Source organism: Acomys russatus, unplaced genomic scaffold, assembly GCF_903995435.1.
Source record: "Acomys russatus unplaced genomic scaffold, mAcoRus1.1, whole genome shotgun sequence".
Lineage (NCBI taxonomy): Eukaryota > Metazoa > Chordata > Mammalia > Rodentia > Muridae > Acomys > Acomys russatus.
The window spans coordinates 599,211-620,410 of NW_026131772.1; the positions used below are offsets into that span (position 1 = coordinate 599,211).

The 21,200-nt window shown below is 35.6% G+C and overlaps 1 pseudogene; it reads left to right on the top strand.

The window, feature by feature from the left end:
- The first annotated feature begins 19,532 nt into the window (after positions 1–19,532).
- Positions 19,533–20,940, top strand: LOC127186464 (poly [ADP-ribose] polymerase tankyrase-2-like; annotated as a pseudogene).
- Positions 20,941–21,200: the final 260 nt, after the last annotated feature.

Sequence of the window (21,200 nt, forward strand, 5' to 3'; positions counted from 1 at the left end):
TTTGCTGCCCCTGGGAGGTAGCAGAGGCTCTGTTGTGGTTGGCCCTCCCTCCAGAATTCAGATCTCGGGGCACCTGAAGGCTCAGGTCTGGGTCCACAAGCATGAGGGCCTAAAAAACCATTGCCCTCAGCACCAGGCACACAGTTGCCTGCCCCTTGACCAGCCTCCTCTCTGGAGCCTCCTCTTTCTTCCTTTCATTCATTAAAAATAGATTAATTCATATTTATTTTACATGGATATTTATATTACATGTATAGGTGCTTTACCATAGTACATGTATAGTCTGTGGATTGCCCAATGTTTGGCTGTGAGTGTCAGCATCTGTTTTAAAGTGTTGCTGTGTAGAACCTCTCTGAGGAAAAAAATCTGCTAGGTTCCTGTCTGCTATCATAGCAAGAGTGTCTTTAATATTGTCAGTGGTGGTTTTTCTTCTATGAGGTTGTTCTTGGGTTGGGCAGGGCATTGGTTGGACCTTCCCTCAATTTGACCTGTATTTGCACTATATATATCCTTGCCCATCTTGTAGGCAGGGTGAATTTTGGGTTGAAGTTTTATGGGTGGGTTCGTGTTCCCCTCCCTCTACTAGGAGGCATGTCTAGTTTACAGCTGTCCTCTTCAAACTCTTATCTAGTAGCCCCAGTTACTAGGAGTTTCATGCTAGAGTCGTCCTCACATCCTTCCAGGAGCCTACTGTTACATAGGTTTCTAGCTTGTCATAGAGTTTCCCCTGCCCACAGTCACTCTTTTCTCTGCAGGCCTTTTGTCCTCCTGCCCCTGCTCTCCCATGTCTGCTCTCCTCCCTTATTTTGCACTTTAATTCATCTTCAACTTTCTTCTCTCTCTTAAACCACTAACTACATAAGAATAATCATGGAAATAAATTTAAATATGTAAGTTTTATTTAATATGGATAGTGGCTAAAGTATTTCAGGAGTGTAAAGATTTTTAAAGTAGCTTCACATTAAAAAATTATGAGCTGTTTCTATCGCAATTGTATACCATCTTCACAATCAAATTACATAACTTGATATCCTAATAATGTTTCAAATGATATAATTTTTAAAATTAAAACAAAAGTCTTTATGAGTCATGTAGAGAGAAAAGTGTTTTCCAGTTTTGTGGTTGCCTAATATATTCATTAAAGAAATGACAAAATAATATGTAAGTTTAGATGAGTTATATTTAAAGATTATAGTCTATAAGTTACATTAAAATGAAATGGATAAATATATTGGGTGTATCAAATCACATTACTCATGAAAATAAATTATTTTGAACTTAATTAATTGTTTATTTTTCTTTTTTTTTAATTTTTTTATTATTTTATTCTTGTTACATCTCAATGTTTATCCTATCCCTTGTATCCTCCCATTTCTCCCCCCCCCATTTTCCCATTATTCCCATCCCCTATGACTGTTCCTTGGGGGGATTACCTCCCCCTGTATATTCTCATAGGGTATCAAGTCTCTTCTTGGCTACCTGCTGTCCTTGCTCTGAGTGCCACCAGGTCTCCCCCTCCAGGGGACATGGTCAAATGTGAGGCACCAGAGTACGTGAGAAAGTCATATCACACTCTCCACTCAACTGTGGAGAATATTCTGACCATTGGCTAGATCTGGGAAGGGGTTTAAAGTTTACCTCCTGTATTGTCCTTGGCTGGTGCCTTAGTTTGAGCGGGACCCCTGGGCCCAAATCTGCCTATCATATTGTTCTACTTGTAGATTTCTAGGACCCTCTGTATCCTTTTATTTTGCTATTCTCCCATGCATCTCTCATTTAGAGTCCCAATAGGATGCCTTTCCCTCTGTCCCAGTTTCCTGTTAAGTGAAGGCTTTCGTGGGACATGCCCCAAGATATTTATTGAAGGATGGTTAACTCTGCCTCTGTGTTTCCCAGTCAAAGCAAATATGGAACTGATTAGCAGAGTATGCAGTTTAATTTAGTGATGGAGAATCTTGTTTTATGTGGTATTCCAAGTTAATGAGAGATAAGCTGGACTGATGTGAATATGATATTTTTAAGCAATGTGCTTCAGTTTGATCCTTCTCTGCTAACTGAGAAAGGAATAGAGTGTTTTGTAAGGTTTATCAAAATTGTTAATTGTCGAGAAGGCAAGCTAATGGCTAAAAGAAGTGTCTATGTGATGGATGATTTGGACTTAATAACATTAGACTGTGTTTGGAAGGTAAGTAAAAACAAGTATCAATATTTAATGGCAAAAGTCCAGAATCGATATATATCCTGGAAATCAAGAGTGTTAGTTGTTTATATTTTCACTCTTTTATGTCTGAAAGTGGTGTCTCTTTGGCATTCATTTTATATTTACCCTTTTCAAGTTGTGTGAAAGTGTTTATCAGGTGTTGTAACCCCTCCCCCAATGTATTTTCTCTGTTGTCATCCATGAAAGATCTCTTTTAAACTTTTGATATAAGATAGATCTTCTGTTTTAATGGATATTTACTACAAATATATATATTTACTATAAAATGATTATTATTAGGAAATGTGAATTAGTAAATCATTATATAAATTGCTTTACTTGTGACAAATAGTAAGTGACTGAAAAGTAAATGTTTTATTCTATATAATGCTAATTTTGTCATTTTATTAATATATATTTTGTAGTCTTTTAGGCTGTTATAATTTAGCTTATGTCTACTTGGGGTCTATTTAACAATTTCTCAAATTTTTGGTATAGTCAATTTTCATGGTCTTTTATTCATTCAAGTTTATGTTTTAATTTCTCTTCTAACTAGGAACAATCGGAAAATAATAGCAAGTTATTAAAAATAAAGTTTAAGTGAGGAAAGAAAACATGTATTTTTCACTTTTCTGCTATTTTTCCTTTTCCTTTTCAGTTTTCTTAGTTTAATTCATGAAAAACATTTGAATCCAAGGGATCTAAAATATAGTTTAAGTCACTTATTTTTCTTTTTTTAATTAATTTATTCTTGTTACATCTCAATGGTTATCCCATCCCTTGTATCCTCCCATTCTTCCCTCCCTTCTATTTTCCCCTTATTCCCTTCCCCTATGACTGTTCCTGAGGGGGATTACCTCCCCCTGTATATGCTCATAGGGTATCAAGTCTCTTCTTGGTAACCTGCTGTCCTTCCTCTGAGTGCCACCAGTTCTCCCCCTCCAGGAGACATTGTCAAATGTGAGGCACCAGAGTACGTGAGAAAGTCATATACCACTCTCCACTCAAAAGTGGAATATCATAAATTTCTATGAGTGATTTTTTCCACTTGCTTAAAGTGTTTGAATTATAACTTGAAACTTTATTGTTTACCAACCAAATTATTAATATAAATGATATTGTTATATTTATTTTCAATTTGTTTCATTTAGAAAACTTGTGTATTATATTAGTATCTTTTCTTTTAAGTTAATTTTATATCATATGATTGTCATTTTATCTTTAGATTACTGGGGTAAAAAGGATATTCATTTTAAGTGGCAAAGTAAAATACATCTTTAATAGTATATATTTTAATATTTTTAAAATTAGGTTGAGATTCAGAGTAATGAGCATATTTTAAGCAGAGCAATATATCTCCTTAAAGAGATATGAACAAGCCTTTGTCCCAGATCACATGTAAAAACGGTAAGAGTTAAGTACTGAAATAGCACTATTATTAGGTTAAAATACTTTTGTTACTCTTTATCATCTTACACTTAAAATTAATTGGAAATTTGGGTTTCTTTTGTTTTTGTTGTCAAATATTTGTCAGATAATTTGGGCCAGAAGGCTGATGCTCCAGCATTATAGAGAATTTTGGGTGACTATTCAGTTAGCAAACTGTCATCTTCTCATTTGGAAAGGTACTAACCTGCATTCCCTGTATACTCAGGTAATCATGTTAATCCTTCTCAAGATTCTGATGGGGTTGAAGACATGATTGCTAAATTTTACAATTAAGCTTAGTTATTTGCTAGATAAGATGTTTTTAGGTCTAGATAAATGTTTTAAGTTGATAATGATGAGATATGATCTTGATTTACATTCAGAATGTTAGACACACCAATGTAGGAAAGATATTTTCTTTAAGGATGCGAAATACGCCATGAATTTACATAATCTTAAATGTAGAATGTCTTTTAATGAGACAAGGCTATTTGCCATATAGTTTGTTTTAATATAAAAGTAAATAATAAAGTTTGAAAACTCTGTGGATAAGATTGACATCTTGCATATTTGAAATTTCTGTGTACTTACATCCATGGCACAAAGCCTTAGTATGTAAAAATTATGGCAGAATGAAAGAGAAAAAATGGGAGAAACAGAATATGAAAAATTCTCATTGAATGTTAAGACACAATTTAAGTTCTTATTTGTATTTCTTCTGGAGACTAATGAGAACCAGGATGGGTGAAATTTGAAGTATATCAAATTCTCTCCCTATGTTATATAGCATATTCTTTTTAGAAATTGAATGATAAAGTGTGGCTTGGAAACATGCTTATAATATAATTGTATTTTAAGGCTCATTTAGCATAAAAGTGTCAAAAAGGGAGTTGTGGCAAAGGATAAAAGTCAGCTGCCTTCAGTAACAACCAAATGTAGTGGAGCTGGGGCAGAAGTGCCTTATTTAGTTATCAGTAGGTAGATACTGTTTTGGTAATGGATCCCAAAAAGCAATGTCAGTATAAAATAGAAACTGTGAGATAATATAACCATTGGACTTTCTTTAGAGCAACCAAATCATTGTACTTTAGACTGATACACAGAAGCCAAAACTAGTATGTCAGTGGAGACAATGGTGAGTCAGGCAGTGATTGGCTTGTTTTTTCTTTTTTCCACGCAACCATATTGCTTACCCAGGACAAGAAATACTTTCAGGTGGCGGTCACCACACAGATTCTGGCTATGATTGCAAATACAAGTGTCAATTTTGTTTTAATGAGTTATCTCAGGCACAGACAAAGGGAGGAAAGGGTGAAGAGGAATTTTAACTGACAGCTGTGTTTAGTCTTCATTTAAAGTTACAGTCTGACTCTGTTAGGTGTTAGGTATATAGCAGGTCACTGCAGCAACGCAACTGGGACTGTAGAGAAAAACATAATACTCTGGGAAGACAGAGCAACTAAATTCAGGAAAGGAAAATATTTTGTTTGTTCATCTTGTAGGAGATCATGGTTTCTGCATCTCTTCATTAGCAAGAAGCATAGAGTGTGGCAAGTTTTGATTCCTGCTTTCCACTCTTCCATTTCACCAGGAACAGGGAAAATCTGCTGCATTTAAACACAGAGTCACTTATGGAAGGTGAAATATCACTGTTATCTTTCATGGGACATTCATTCTGAAGGGGAAAAAGAGATAGCTTCTTCCCAGGTAAATGTATGTATGTGTGTCGGAAACGTTGATTGTCCTTACAACAATATTTCATTGTCAGAACATCTGAACCTTCATTATGCTGACTCAAAATTTCAGAGTGAGTTTTTCAGTTGATTCTCATTATTAACTATTTACATTTTTTGTCTCATGTGTGCTAAAGCCAGCTCATTTCAAGTCTTTTTTTTCATGACAACTTCTATAAAATGAAAACATAATCTGTAAATATTATAAAATTTATGATTTCAAAGATGAATATAGGCAGTCTCCTTTTACAGAGACTGAGGGGGGTCATTATTCAACTGTAAATATAGGCCAATCTTTTATAAATATTTTATCTGTCAGGCTATTTCATTAGTTCTCAGCATTCCTAATGCTTCAAACTTTAATAGCATCCCTCGTATGGTGGTGATTATGTCACATGATGTCACCACCAATAAGTTCAGTGATAGTAGACAATTGGATCATTGCAGAGAGATCAAAAAATTCTTTTGGGGGAACATAATTTATATTTTAAATCCATATTTAATTATTACTAAGAGAACAAGTTCTTAAGTTAACTAATTTTTCTTGTATCAAAAATAGAATTTAGCCAGTGGACATGAAGGAATATTGTTAACTTTAATTTCAGGGCCTAATGGCTTTCAAGGATGTGGCTATAAAATTCTCCAAGGAGGAGTGGGAATATCTGGACTCTGCTCAGAGGGCTTTGTACAGAGATGTCATGCTGGAAAATTACAACAACCTGGTTTCTGTTGGTGAGAATATTTTTATTCCATTTTTATGGGTATTGATTATTGTGTCATTTATAGGTTACATTTTATGTCCATTTATCTTGTTTTTACATTACACCTACTGATAATTCAATCCCGTATGCCTTTTGTACTGGTAGCCAGTAGCACTTATATGTGATTCTACTTTGATTCCAACAGTGGTCACAATTTTAATGTGTTAATTAAAAAAAGAATACTTAATTTTTAAATACCTTGAATTATGAAGGATCAAAGATATTATAGAAGGAAGTAAAAACTAGGAAATTACCCATGTTTACTTCACTTTTTTCCATATTACCTATTTGTCACAAACCTGTGCTAGTACTCATCTATATTGAATGGTGTATCTGTATTTTTCTTTAAATGTACAGGTGTTTCAGTTTCAAAATCAGTGTTAGTAACCTGTTTTGAACAAAACAAAGGATCCTGGATGGCAGTTAAAGAGGAGACAGAAGAAAGAAAACAATGTAAGAGGAAATAAAATGATAGGACATGCGATTCCTCTAAATCAAGGAGCAATCTAGTTCTCAATGTGGTGATACAACCTCTTCAATAGAAATTATTCCTAAGAATTTCTCTTAAAATAATCTACTAAATGTATAGTACAGAATGGATGTTTGATTCTTGCCTTATTTTATCTTAATAGTGGTGATTTGAAATGCAGTATGTTATAGACATTTGACAAACTAGTACCTATTTCTGTGTTCTAATTACTGATAATATTTGTGTTGCACATTACTAATAAATAGATTTGGGTGTTTCCTATTATTTATTCCCTTAATAGGATTTTATAGGATAGATTTTGCTCATAGCATCCTCGTAGATCATCTCCACTCTTTACACCAACTCAATGTCATTATTTCTCCACACTCCCTCTCTTTAAAGAAAATAACAAAAGACAAAATGAGTTTAAATATGGAATTGGATTTGTGCTAATAACTTTTCCTTAACCTAAGGCATGAAATATGATTAATATATCCAGTGTTATAACCTAAATAATGCTTATTTTTCCCTCTCCACTTATCTATGTAGTACAAATAGATTCTCAGCTTGGGAGAGACATTTTACCCATTTCTCGTTCTCAAAAGCAGGATTTTTCTTCCTTGAACTTGTGTATACTGTCAGTTGGGTTATATGTGTATTAGTCCTGTTGTGTCTATAAGATACTGTGTATTGAGAATCACACAACACCTCTGGCCTATATAGTCCTCTTCCTCATTTTCAACATAAGTCCCTGAGCCGTGTTAGGAGGTGTGTGATAAAGATAATCCACATAGAACCAAGTACCCCACAGTTTCGCAGTATCTACACTTTGTCAAGTTGCTGACTACCATATTAAGCTTCTCTATTGAAGGTTGAGTGATGCACAGATCTATTAGAAAAGGGATATGTCTTATGGAGACATATTACTGCCCTTTTACTTTATAAGAACAATAGTAGGTTTTAATATTAAGCCTATGACTTGGTTTTTTACATAGGTCAGATATAGGCTTCACGTTCCAAAATTACCTTAATACCATTCAAAAAGTAGTGTGTACTGACAAAGAATTTGTGGAATTATTTGTACCAGTGAACAGATCAGTATTTATTTTTCTTAAGTAACACATTAGAAGTGTGACCACTATTGGAATCACAGAAGAATCACATACAAATACTACTGGCTATCAGTACAAAAGTCATAGGGGATTGAATTATCAGTAGGTGAAATGTAATGACAAGATTAATGAAAATAAAATGTTACCTATAAATGAGACAATAATCAATACATATAAAAATAGAATAAATATATTCTCACCCACAGAAACCAGGTTGTTGTAATTTTCAAGCATGATATCTTTGTATAAAGTGCTCTGAAAAGAGTCCAGACATTCCCACTCCTTCTTGGAGAATTTTATAGCCACATCCTTGAAAGTAAGTAGGCACTGAAATTAAAGTAAAGAGAATTCCTTCATATGCAGTAGCTAAATTCTATTTTTCATACAACAAAAATTAGTTAACTGTAGAACTTGTTCTCTTAGTAATAATTAATATGCATTTTAAAATAAAATTATTTTCCAAGAAAAAGAATGTTTTGATGTCTCTGCAATTATCCAACTGTCCAGTAGCACTGAACTAGTATGTGGTGACATCATACGATATAATCACCACAACATGAGGGATGCTATTAAAGTTTGAAGCATTAAAAAGCCTGAAAACTACTGAAATCGGCACTCAGATAAAATATTAATAGATTATTGATGTATATTTACAGGTAAATAATGACCCCACTCAGTCTCTGTAAAAGTTGACTGCCTACATATTTATCTTTGAAATTATAAATTTTAAAATGTTTACAGATTATATTTTCATTTTATAGAAGTTGTTTTGAAAAAAAGACTTGAAATAAGCTGGCTTTAGCACACATGTGACAAAAAATGTTTGAGTTAATAATGAGAATCAACTGAAAACCTAACTCTGAAAGTTTGAGTCAGCATAGTGAAGGTTCAGATGTTCTGACAATGAAGTATTGTTGTAAGGATAATAAACCTGCCTCCCCCATACACATACATTTACCTGAGAAGAAGCCATCTTTTATTTCCCCTTCAAAATGAAATTTCCATGAAAGTTTACATTGATATTTCACAAATTGATATTCCAATTTCTACAAAGAATATACTGTATAAATCAGGCAGAGAGATTTTGATCTACTTCAAATTTCACCCATACTCTTTCTCATTTGTTTCCACAAGAAATACAAATAAGAACTTAAATTGTATCTCAATATTTAGTTATTGTTTCTCATAGTTTCTCATCCCATTTTTTTCTCCTTCATTCTGGCATAATTTTTACATATTAAAGCTTTGTGCTCTGGATGTAATGACAGAGAAATTTCAGATATGCGAGATGTTGGTCTTATCCACAGAGTCTTCAAACTTTATTATTTACTTTTAAATTAATACAACCTATATGGCAAATAGCCTTGTCTTAGGAAAAAAATTCTACATCTAAGATTATTTAAATTTCATGGCCCAATAAAGGCAACTAGAAATATTCTGGACTGTACAAACTTGCATCTCCAGGAAGATAAAATACAATATTTCTTACTCTAACTCAGGTTGTTATGCATCCTTTTTGAGATATAAAAAAATGGTTTAATAACTGTGTAGTATCTTTGTATGCAGGTAACTCTAATAAATGCTTACTATTGAGGTTGATTCTGATGACACATTCTTCAACTCAAGCAATTGAAAGGCAGAGACAGGAAGATATCTGTGATTTTGTCAGAAGACAAATCTAGAAAACAAGCTCCAGACCAAAACAAGCTTCACAGAATGATCTAGTAAAGAAAACACTGAGAAAACAACACACACACATACACACCCACCCCCCACCCCCTACACACATACACACATACAAGACTCCTTTTCCCATTAAATATTTTGGACAGGACAGAACTGAAAATTAATATGAATTTTTCTCTTTACGTGCCATGGAGAAGGAATGGGGCTCATCTGGATGGAAGGATTCATCTCCATGTTGTAAATGCTTGTGTTGTTACTCATCTTGAGATTCCAAGGACAGTCTACCTCTCCTTCATTACAAAAGCATCCTCTGATCACCTCAATCTGACCCTGGATTAAATATTTTTCACACAAACCTATAGCTGTGGGCAGAGGACTAGATTGTCCTTGTAATTCCCTGGAATACTTCTCATATCACTTATTTTATGTGGACGTGCCTCCTAAGTTTTCAAACTACACAGAACCCTGTGAGCTGCATGTGTATCTCAAGAGCATTTGTCACACACAGCCTTCCTTACATGGTGCCATTACTTCCAAAACTGAATGGGAAAGACATATTCTTAGTAGTTTGTGGTTAATGGTTTTGATTTGCTTGTTTTTTGTTGTTTTGTGTTTTTTTTGGTTGGTTGGTTTGAGAAAGGTTCTCTCTGTGTAAGAGTCCTGGTTGTCCTGGAATGGCATTGTAGACCAGGCTGGCTCAAACTCACCAAGAGCAGACTGCCTCTGACTCCTAAGTAATGAGATTACATGTGTGTGCCCCCATACCTAACTCTGGATAATTGTTATCACCAGAGACAAATAAGCAAACAGAACCTGTGAATGGCTAGAAACAGAACCAAAAGAGCCAGCATCCCAAGGTGAGCCTCTTGTCCATCATGGGTCAGAACTCTCTTTCCTTCAGTGCAACAATTCTAGTTCACAAAAACAGAGGCCAGAACCCACCACTGTCTCAAGCACACAAGGTCCATGGTAGGATCTTTGAACGTACTGCTCCTGTCCTCCTCTCTACTCTCCCCAGAACAGCTTGAGTCTGCATTCACCAGAATACTGTTCACTTTTTGACCTACCACTGCCTCTCACACTTCAAACAGTCCTCCATGCCTGTGGGAAGTCATGTGACCCCCCTGTTCTAGAAATCACATTTGTCCTCAGTTGTCAGGGACATTCCAGCTTCTCCTTCCTCTGTAGAGCCATTATTGTATAAGGGATGAAGAAGGCTTTATCTCCATGCAATATCCTAAAGAGGAGAGCGATGAATCACTGCAAAGGAACACAACTTTATGCAGATACAGTGCTGACGTAAAGTGCATTTAAGTACAAAGGCCAAACCGTGATGGACAGATCTACTTCTAGCTGAGCAGGGCTTGGAATGGAGCCACCAGATGTGGAGCAAATATGTCTGGTTACCTGGGAGTAACATCCCTATATTAGAGATGAGAGTAGGGCGGGGCCTTCCTAGAGGAACATGAAAGGGAAGTAAAGACAAGGACAGGCCACCTGAGAGAAGCAAACTGTGTAAAAGGTGCAACTCAAGGGTGGTGGGCAATGGAGTTCTGCCTATGCAAGTGAGTGGATATGACTGCAAATGAAAGCGTTAAATTCTACAGGCAGACGCTTATTCTATGAGAGACAGATGTCTCCACTGAATCTGTAGAACTATCTGCCACACAACTTTGGAGTCAGAAGAAGTGTCTGTCACAAAGTAAGACATGTAACAGGCTTGACGCTACCAGATGAGAGCCATGAGAGTACTGGGAGATGTGCATCCAATAATTCAGTGGAAATGCAGAACACTGTGAGAACTGTTGTATTTGGGTGACATAAGGAGCAACCTGGAGATAAGGAGAAGGGAAGTTGCCAGATTGAGAATTAAAAAGCTTTCAGTGAGATATTGGAGGCTCTCAGGGTAATGTCAATGTTTCTCAAAGCCTACTTGTGCTGAAACCAGGACCACTGGAGCCTACCTGATCTCCGTAGAGCTCCCAAGTATTAAGATAAGGCCATGAACAATGAAGGTTATATCTAATCTTGTAAAGGTCTTACTCTACAATGTTGATAAATGTACACAAATGAATGACTAAGTAAAACCATAAAAATAATGTAAACAACCTACATAGAACTAAAATACCAAAGGAAATAGATGCAGTCATTTGATTAATGCAACAACAACAACAACAAAAGTCCAGGGCCAGATGATTTTAATGTAGAACTCTTCTAGACTTTTACAGAAGAGCTAATAACTATACTGTTCAAAGATATATTGTGAGGGCACACTCACGCTTATACCTAAGAATAACAAAAACTGGAAGAGGAAAGTTAATTTCTGACAAATCTCCCTTATAATCACTTATGCAAAATACCCAACACAATACTCACAAAACAAATCTAAGAACACACCAATATATTATCCACTATGAACAAGTAGGCTGTATCCTGGAAATTCAGTTATGGTTCAACATAAAAACTCATCATTGTATTCTTCCCTATAAACAAACTGAAGGAAATAACAACATGATTATCTCATTAGATGCTGAAAATCCTCTGGCAAAAATCCAACACCCTTTCATGTTAGAATTCATGGATATAAAGGGGATACAAGGACCCTATCTGAACACTAGGAAGTTCACATAGAGAAAAGAAAGACAAACATTAAACTTAAATGGAAAGAAATATAAAGCAATTCCACTAACACCAAGGAGAAGACAAGGCTGAACACTTTCTCCATATCTCCTCTATATAGTTCTTGAATTCCTAGCCACAGCAAAAGACAACGAAAGGAGAGCAAGGGAATTAATATTGCAAAGGATATAATTGCTGTTACCTGATGGTATGATTGTACACAGAACAGACAAATAAATTCTACAAGAGAAAACCTACATCTGATAAAAAACCTTCAGCTCCATACAAAATTTGCTATATACAAATGACAGATAGGCTGAGAATGAAATTAGGGTAAGAATACATTTCACAATAGCCACAAATAATATAAAATAACTGCTGTACCTCTAATCAAGCAAGTGAAAGACATGTATGAGCAAAGTTCCATCTTTTAAAGAAAAAGTTGAAGAAATTGTAAGTTGGAAAGATCTTTCATGCTTATGTATCAGTGGGATTAACTTAATGAAACTGGCCACCTTACCAAAAGCCATCTACAGATTCAATGCAATTCTCATCAAAATGTCAACACAAATATATACTGAACTTGAAATAGTAATTCTTAATCCTGTTCAAACCATGGCACCAGCCAAGGACAATACACGCAGTAAACTTCAAACCCCTACCCAGATCAAACCAATGGAGAATACATTCTCCACAGTTGAGTAGAGAGTGGAGACTTACCTTCATACAAACTCTGGTGCCCCATAGTTGACCATGTCCCCTGGATGGGGAAGGCTGGCAGCACTCAGAGGAAGGATAGCAGGCTACCAAAAGAGACTTGATACCCTATGAGCATATACAAGAGGAGGTGGTCCCCTCTCAGTCATAGTCACAGGGGAAGGGTGTAAGTTGAAAATGGAAAGGATGGGGGAATGGGAGGATGAAAGGGATGGGATAACAATTGAGATGGAATATGATTAATTAATAAATATATTAAAAAATAAAATTAAATAAAATTTAGGGAAGAGAGCAGGGTTTCTTATGGAAAAGTTTAGGAACAGATGTACATGGAAGGGACAGGTTCTTGATAAGGAAACCCATATGGCCAAAACACCTGGGCCCATGTTGGCCTGCAGAGACTGCTTCACCAACCAAGGACCATGCACAGAGAGGATGTAGACCCCCTCCTCAGATGTAATGGATAGGCAGCATAATCTCCATGTGAATCCCATATTATTGGGAGTAGAGGCTTCCACTGACATTAACTCTATTGCCCACTACTTGATCTCTTCCAATGGTGGGGAAGGATAGAGAGGAGGATCAGAGTATAAAGTGAATACATTTACAAAATAAATATAATGAAAGTGAATTTGTAAAATCATTCTTATCCTGGAAAATCACTCATTTCCCTTGACCCTTGCAAAAAGGACACCTGGCTCTCTATTGACCTATGGTTCCTATCAGGATATTAACACATATTTCGTACTCCAGGTTCACTGAAGGGGAAGTAAAAATACTTGTTCTGTATCACAACGCCCCCACCTAGATTCCTGCCTCTTCTCAAACATCCCCACCACTTTCACTATGCTAATCCAAAATGTTCTAGAACCCCTGCTCCCTTTCTTTATGAAGGTAAAGTTTCTATTCTTGCTCCAGCTATTTCAATATTTTTCTCCAGACATTCTCCATTCCTTCCTGGACTGATTTGGTCATAGCAAGCCTATTTCTTCTTTTGTCTGCTCTGAACTCCACCACATGCCTCTGATAATTTTCTTCTCTGATCCGTAACAAAAGTCTTATCTTTAATAAAAAATGGACTAATTTTTAGTGGTTTCTTTACTCTTTCCTGCTCATATATATATTAAAATTACATATATACTTATCTGAATATGACTCTGTCCAAAACACGCAGGATTTGAGGAGTATGTACAGAGAAACAATATCCTTTACTTACAAATTAGTTAAGATCTCTGTGAATCAATACATCATAGAGAGAGAAAAGTTAATGGTTGTCATAACATGCAAAATGCATGGTGTAAAGATATGGTAAAAATAGTACCAACTTCATTTCATGTGAACTAAAATGGAAAGTAAACGATCATGTATGGAAGGTTATTTCTGTCTAATATTAATCAACGTGAAACATTTTGAAATATGGTCCAAAGAACACAATACATGTTGAAAATAATAACATTTTCCTGAAATTGATGGAATTTGTAGATTTTTGAATTTAAGTCTGACCAATTGCCAATAATTTCTTTGTTTTCACATTGAGTAACAAAATTAGGTAGGACAGAAAATAACCTTATTTCATAACTTGTACAGATTTTTTAAACGATGTACAGAAACTATTCTTTTGTGTAGCTTAAATGACCTCTCTTCTGATATGATAACTTTGTTTCTCTGTGAAAATGGTATTAAATATTGCTAACATAAGTAAATTTTTATTAAACCACTAAGGAATTTGTTGGCAGGATCTAGAGGAATCAACACAGAAGCCATCTTGTAACCATTAGTCTATCATAAAAATCAAATTAGTTATTTGAAAATACATTTTCACATTATCCCAATACAGATACGCATGTTTTTAAGCCCATATTATTCCGGTAGGGGCTCCTCCTCAGTAGAAAGCAGACAGGTTACAGCAGAAAGCAGAAGAACCTTCAAATTGCAGATTCCCATCTTTACTCTGATGGGGAAGAAGACTCACTAATGAAAATGTGACCTGAAGACAGTAAAGCATTTCTCATTGGCAACACGCAGTCTGACCTAATGTCACCCCACCCCACAAGTTTTCCTTGCAATATGGTTCCCAGTCATAGTTGGCTGTTTCCCATAGCAGTGTTTCTAATGAGATGAGTTTTTATTGAAGCATACTGTAACCAAACATTTGATAGTATACAAATAAGGAAGCATAACCCTAATAGTATATTTCAAGAATGGTTACATGCTTCTTCCCACACCGTACTTAGGTGTTGAATTATGGAGTGAGAAATGTACTGCATTGGATAAAGATCACTGTCTTCCAGGGTCAGAAAGTATTTATGAATTTACTCTCTACAATAAATGAATTGCTTATTGCTTTTATGAAAATAATTCTTTCACCAGCATGTTAACAAGTAGATTTTACATCGATGTTATTTATTTTCAATTATATATAATCTAATTTAAATAATATATTGAACTTAAACATATATATATATATATATTTATGATTCTGTGCCTATGTTTAATTAAATTCAGTTGTGTATATATAATAGAAATTACATTAATAAAATTAGAATTCAGTCATTTATGGGAGTAAGTTGAGCAGATTTTCTCACAATTAAACCACAAAGAAGGATACAAAGTAAGATTCATTTTCTTCATGATTTCATTGAGAAATAATCAAGAGAATATAAATATGAGTTGTACAAAGCACACCATGTTTATTAGACATTAATACTGACCATAAATTTGAGTTTATTTGCTCAAAGCATTCCTGACCTCTCCCCAAGGTCTTGGTTTGCTACAGGTGACTTAGCTCTGTACCTATAGACTTTGTAGCTGCTCTTTTTACCTTCTTCTTGCAGCCCTATGCCACCTGCTGGTCAAACTCGGTATTGACAGCATTTTGTAGGTAAGAGTATTTTTTAGACAGATGATTGACATAGGTGGTTTCTTGTGTTTCTCTCTGAACCAACCAATTTCTATGGACAGCAGGATAGAGTGTCAGTATTGACTAGACTCTGACTTGTGTCCACAGCTGGGGACTACCTTGGAATACAGAGAAAAGGTTGTTCTCTAAAGGAATTCACCTTCAACAGTCAGGAGAGAAATGTTTCTAAATTTTTTTAAGAGGCTTCTTAAAGAGGAGATGTGGCTTCGTGGTTCAAAGGAATTTTCTGGTTATATCTTCATGCACTGTGGCTTTTATTAGGTCAACAAACAGCCCTGGAAATCCTACTTAGATAGATTTTGGGTTGTTTTGTTTAAACCATTAACGGGTGTTTATATTTTTTTCAAATTTTCTGTCCTTAGATAAAGCTGTAACATTTCCACTTTTAACTTAAGATCAGCTTTGTGTCCTAGGAAGACATGAATAAGTCCATTAGTCTTTTTTTCTTAAACTATTCTTGGGTTCTGTTCTTTGTTTTCATATTTCATTGGATCATGTGAACATTGCCCTGCCTTTCCTCTACTTTATCATTTAACTCCTTTTCATTTGTTTAGACAGGGTATTGTTATTTAGCATTCCTTGCCCTTAATCTTGGTATGTTGCTGGACTGGATTTTAATTTAGCACTTTTCATGCTTCAACATCCACATTGCTCAAATTAGAATCATGTACCCTACACCAAACTTTTACTTTTCTGTTTTGTTATCAAAAAATTCCATTGTGATAAACTGTGTTGTTTACTTGAAGGATTTGTAATAATTTGGATCCATGTATCTGTATCTGATTTATTGCCCTACCTCACTGTGTGTGTTTTTTGTGGTGTGTGTATGTGTGTGTGTGTGCATGTTTCTGTTTGTGTATCTGTGTTACAAGGAATAAAATCAGATTCTCACATAATCTAGGTGAGTGCTGTACAAAAGAGCTATTCTCTCAATAGATTTATGATTCTTGAATGTATGGAAGGATGTGCTAGAAAAACAGACCTTTTCTGGTACTTGGTTTTTTGGAAGTCAATGTTGTTCGTTATTTAATCTCTAATAGTTATATAAATGCTCCCTTTTTCCTCTTTTTTTGGAATGTTGTACTTTCTATAAGTTAGTCTATTTTCTCTAGATTTTCAAATTAATAGCCATATTTAGTAATTGCATTCTTTTCCTAAAATGATTTCAAAAATTGGTTAATATTTATTAGTGTTAATTCTGAATTTTAAAACATTGTTATATTTTAAGTCACCATTAGACAGCTTAAAAAGTAAGTGCTTAAAACGCTAAATTTTATATTTTTCTTTCTTTTCTAAAAATTTTATTTGTTTTGATTTGGGATAGGATTTTGCCCTATAATTAAGTCTGGCTTAGAACTCATCAGTGTCTCAAGTGCTGGGATTAGATGTGTGATTCACCATGCCAGGGTGCTTAATTATTTTATATAATCTAACCTAAATATTTAAGCTTGTAAGTGATATTATATACTGAGAGGAACCATGAGGTAGTTGACAGTTAATCAAGGAGCAAATGAAGAAGAAAACATTAAAGTACAAGCTAAATACAAAAAATCACACAGTGTGCAAGATGGACCTAACAAAACTAGTCCTTTAAGTATTCAAAATATGTAAACAGACAAACATCAGTCTTCTTTTTCAGGGATAAAACTTCTTTTCCAAGGAAGAACTCCATTGAAACGTTGAACTGGGCCTGGTGGCTTTTACTTGTAATTCGATTTCTCAGGAGAATGAGATTTGCACCAGCAACAGAGTGACAACTTTTTAAAGGATAAGAAATAGGGTAAGAGAAATGGCTGAGTAGTTAGAAAACTGAGTGCTCTTTCAGATGATAAGAGTTTTATTACCAGAATCCTAATTCTTGCCTAAAGTGATCTGTAACTCCACTCCAGGGTATCTGATGTCCTCTTCTGGCCTCTGCTCGCATTGCATGCATGTGGGGCACAGATGTACATGAAGGCAGAATACCCATACATATGATATTATTATTTGAAACTTGCACAGTTGAGAAGACTGCATGTTGCAAAGCAGGGAGCAATGTGCCAGGCACACTGGTATCTGTGGCATGAGTATCATGAATTAGATAAGCTACAGCCCAAGATGTTGTTGTTGTTTTGTTTAAAAAGCTAGGTGGTGGTGGTGCCTACCTTTAATCCCATCATTCAGGAGACAGGTAGGAGGATCTATGCCTGGTCTACAGAGTGAGTTCTAGGACAGCCATGATATCAAAAAAGACTCTGTCTCATAAAAACAAAATTCTAAATAAAAAAAATAATTCAAAAAAATTAACAGAAAAAGAGGATATGTCAAAATTACTCTTCAGAGTTTAATTCTCTTATACTATGTTTTGTTAGTTTTGTTTTGATTTTTTAGTTTATTTTACTTTTCTTTTATGCAAGTAATTTACCAGATGGGCTAATAATGTTTATTATTAGGTCTGTAATTATTATTGCAGCAGTATTTTCTAACCTGCTATTAATCAGTCAACACACAGAAAGCTGTTATATTTTAAAATAATCTTAGTTAACCTGGGGCAGGGCAGATATTAATCCTCTCAACTACTTCCCATGCTGGGATAGACATCACATATCTTGCTCCAGTCCCATGCCATCTACTTTTAATAATTTCTATGAAGCTACCTCCCACCCATAATCCCAAATACTTGGTAATTATCATCATGTGGGCAATGTCTCCTTCCACTCCACATGGGAAATTGTGTTTCTATCTACTAGGAGAAAAGTTTTAGAACCATGCATAACTAGTGAATTTGCTCTAGCAAACCTACTCAAAATACAATAAATCCATGTGGACTTTAGCTATAAATTAGATTCTTACATTTTTGTGTTGAAAGCAGACTTTGTCATTTAAACAATTTCAAAATGTACCCCAAATTTACTATTTGTATCAGTAATCATTCCTGCCTCAGGATAATATTTCCCCAGATTCTTTATGCCATGTCCATGCACTGGTCCCTCTATTGAGTAAACACCCTGCTTAGATACTGAAAACAATATCTTCTGCAAATCTGGCCTCATAAGTATCCCTCAGCTTTAGTCATTGGAATGGACTTGGGATTGAACACTGTGCAAAATTATCATTTCCAATCCACTGGCACACACCTCTAGTGTGAAAGACACCATCAGGAAATTAGGAAGCTCTGAAACCATAGGTATAGTAAGAGGCAAGAAATCCAATTCTTAGTTTTCAGAGGGACTAGGAATCTCAGAAACGAAACCATTGACTCTGCATGCAGAAGCAGAGCCCAATTCCTCTTAGCATGCAACAGCATTATCTTAACTTGGATAGTGCTGAATAACCCACTGCTATTATCTTGCCCCCAGGTTCATGGCTGACCCAAAATTCAATCAGTATTTTCTGGTGTTAATGACACTGTAGCTTAAAAACTCACCAGTTACTTAATGTTATCCATCATCCAGTGTAATTAAAAAATACACATGCTTCATCAACTATATCTTTCTATGAAATTATTTTAAACTTTTCTGAAAATGTGGGCTTGGGAGTAAACTCACCTGGTTGTGTACATCTCTGAGGCCTTGAGTTTATGTATGCAGTGGAAATTTTTAGGGCAAGGATATCTACCAACAAAACACTAAGTAGATTATCCAGAGACTATAACCTCTGCCATCAGGTATGATTGTGCTCTATTCTTGTGACAGCTCTAGGGTACATTCCAAGGCCTGGGTTATGGCTTCATTGGTGTGGAAACCACTGACACATGGTGACATGAAATGCTGTATAGGATACTGATCTACACATTGTTAATATCTAAGATACCAGTGCATCTAGTCCTCTCCATGCATTTTAGAACAATATCTTTAATGAAGTGTCTCATTATGGCTATATATGTATACAGGATCCAAGTTTGCTGCATGTATTGTCCTTGGTTGGTGGGAGATGATGTGAATGCCTATGACAAAGGAGGACTCATTCCTTTACATAATGCAGCATTGTATGGGCATGTAGATGTAGCAGCTTTACTGATAAACTACATTGTGTGTTTGTGTGTCAATGCCATGGACAAATGGGTTTTGACACGACTACATGAAGCAGCCCAAAAGATTTGTGCTTTATTGTTGGTCTATGGAGCTGATCCTACTCTTAAAATCAAGAAGGACAAACACCTTTAGATTTCGTTTTATCAGATGATGTCAGAGCTATCTTGACAGCAGCCATACCCACCTCTACACTACCCTCTTGCTATAAACCTCAAGTATACAATGTTGTGAGAAGCCCCAGATCCAATGCAAATGCTCTGGCTTCAGTGCCATCCAGTCCATTAAGCCTTTCTGCAGTCAGAAGTCTCAGCACTTGTCTGGGAGTTTTTCTGAACTGTCTTCAGTGGTTAGTTCAAGTACAACTGAAGATGTTGCCGGTTTGGAAAGAAAAGGACTCTGGAGTAGATTTCAGTATAACTCAGTTCATAAAGAATCTTGGACTTGAGAACTTAATGGATATATCTGAGTGAGAAGAGACCACCTTGGATGTGCTGGTTGAGATAGGGCACAAGGAGCTGAAAGAGATTAGAATCCATGCTTATGGATATCAGCATAAGCTAATTAAAGTAGTTGAAAGATTGATCTCTGGACAGCAAAGTCTTAATCCATACTTAATTCTAAAGAACTCTGGTAGTGGTACAGTTCTCGTAGATCTATCTCCTGATGACAAAGAATTTCAGTCTGTGGAGGAGAAGGTGCTAAGTACTGTCCGAGAGCACAGAGAAGGAGGTCATGCAGGTGGCATCTTCAACAGATAAAATCTTCTCAAGATTTAGAAGTTTTGTGCCAAGAAATTCTGGGAAAGATATACACAACAGAGAAAAGAAGTTTCTGAAGAAAACCACAACTATGCAAATGACAGAATGTTATTTTATGTGTGTCCTTTTGTGAATGCAATTTTCCATAAGGGCTTCTATGAAAGGTATGTGTACATAGGGGCATGTTTGGAGCTGGAATTTATTTTGCTGAAAACCCTCCCAAAAGCAATCAGTCTGTGTATGGAATTGGAGGTGGCACTGGATGTCCAATTCACAAAGTCATATCATGTTACAATTGACACAAACAGCTGCTCTATTGCTGAGTTACCTTAGGAAAGTCTTTCCTGTTGTTCAGTGCAATGAAAATGGTGCATTCTCTTCCCAGCCATCACACAGTCACTATCTGGCCCAGAGTACATGGCCCATTATCAGCTGAAAATGTTATTTGCAGAGGAGAACTGGCTTATCCTAAATATTTACTTACTTATCAGATTGTAAGGCCTGAAGGTCTGGTGGATGGCTGAAAGCAGTTCCACTGCAACCAAGGTCTTGAAGCAGCTGATGGCTACTCAAGTTTTTGGTCTTGTCTGGGAAAAATTCATCCTGACTACAGGCCTGTGGCAAAAATGATAAAAATGTGAAAGAAGCTTAACATTCTGACTTGGTAAAGCTTTAATTCTTACTTTGTTTCTAAGTATTCCTGTTTTCTGCACTTTAACAGATGCCATTCCAGGTTCAACTGGGTTTCTCTGTATTAAATTATAAACAAGTAACTTGAATCTTT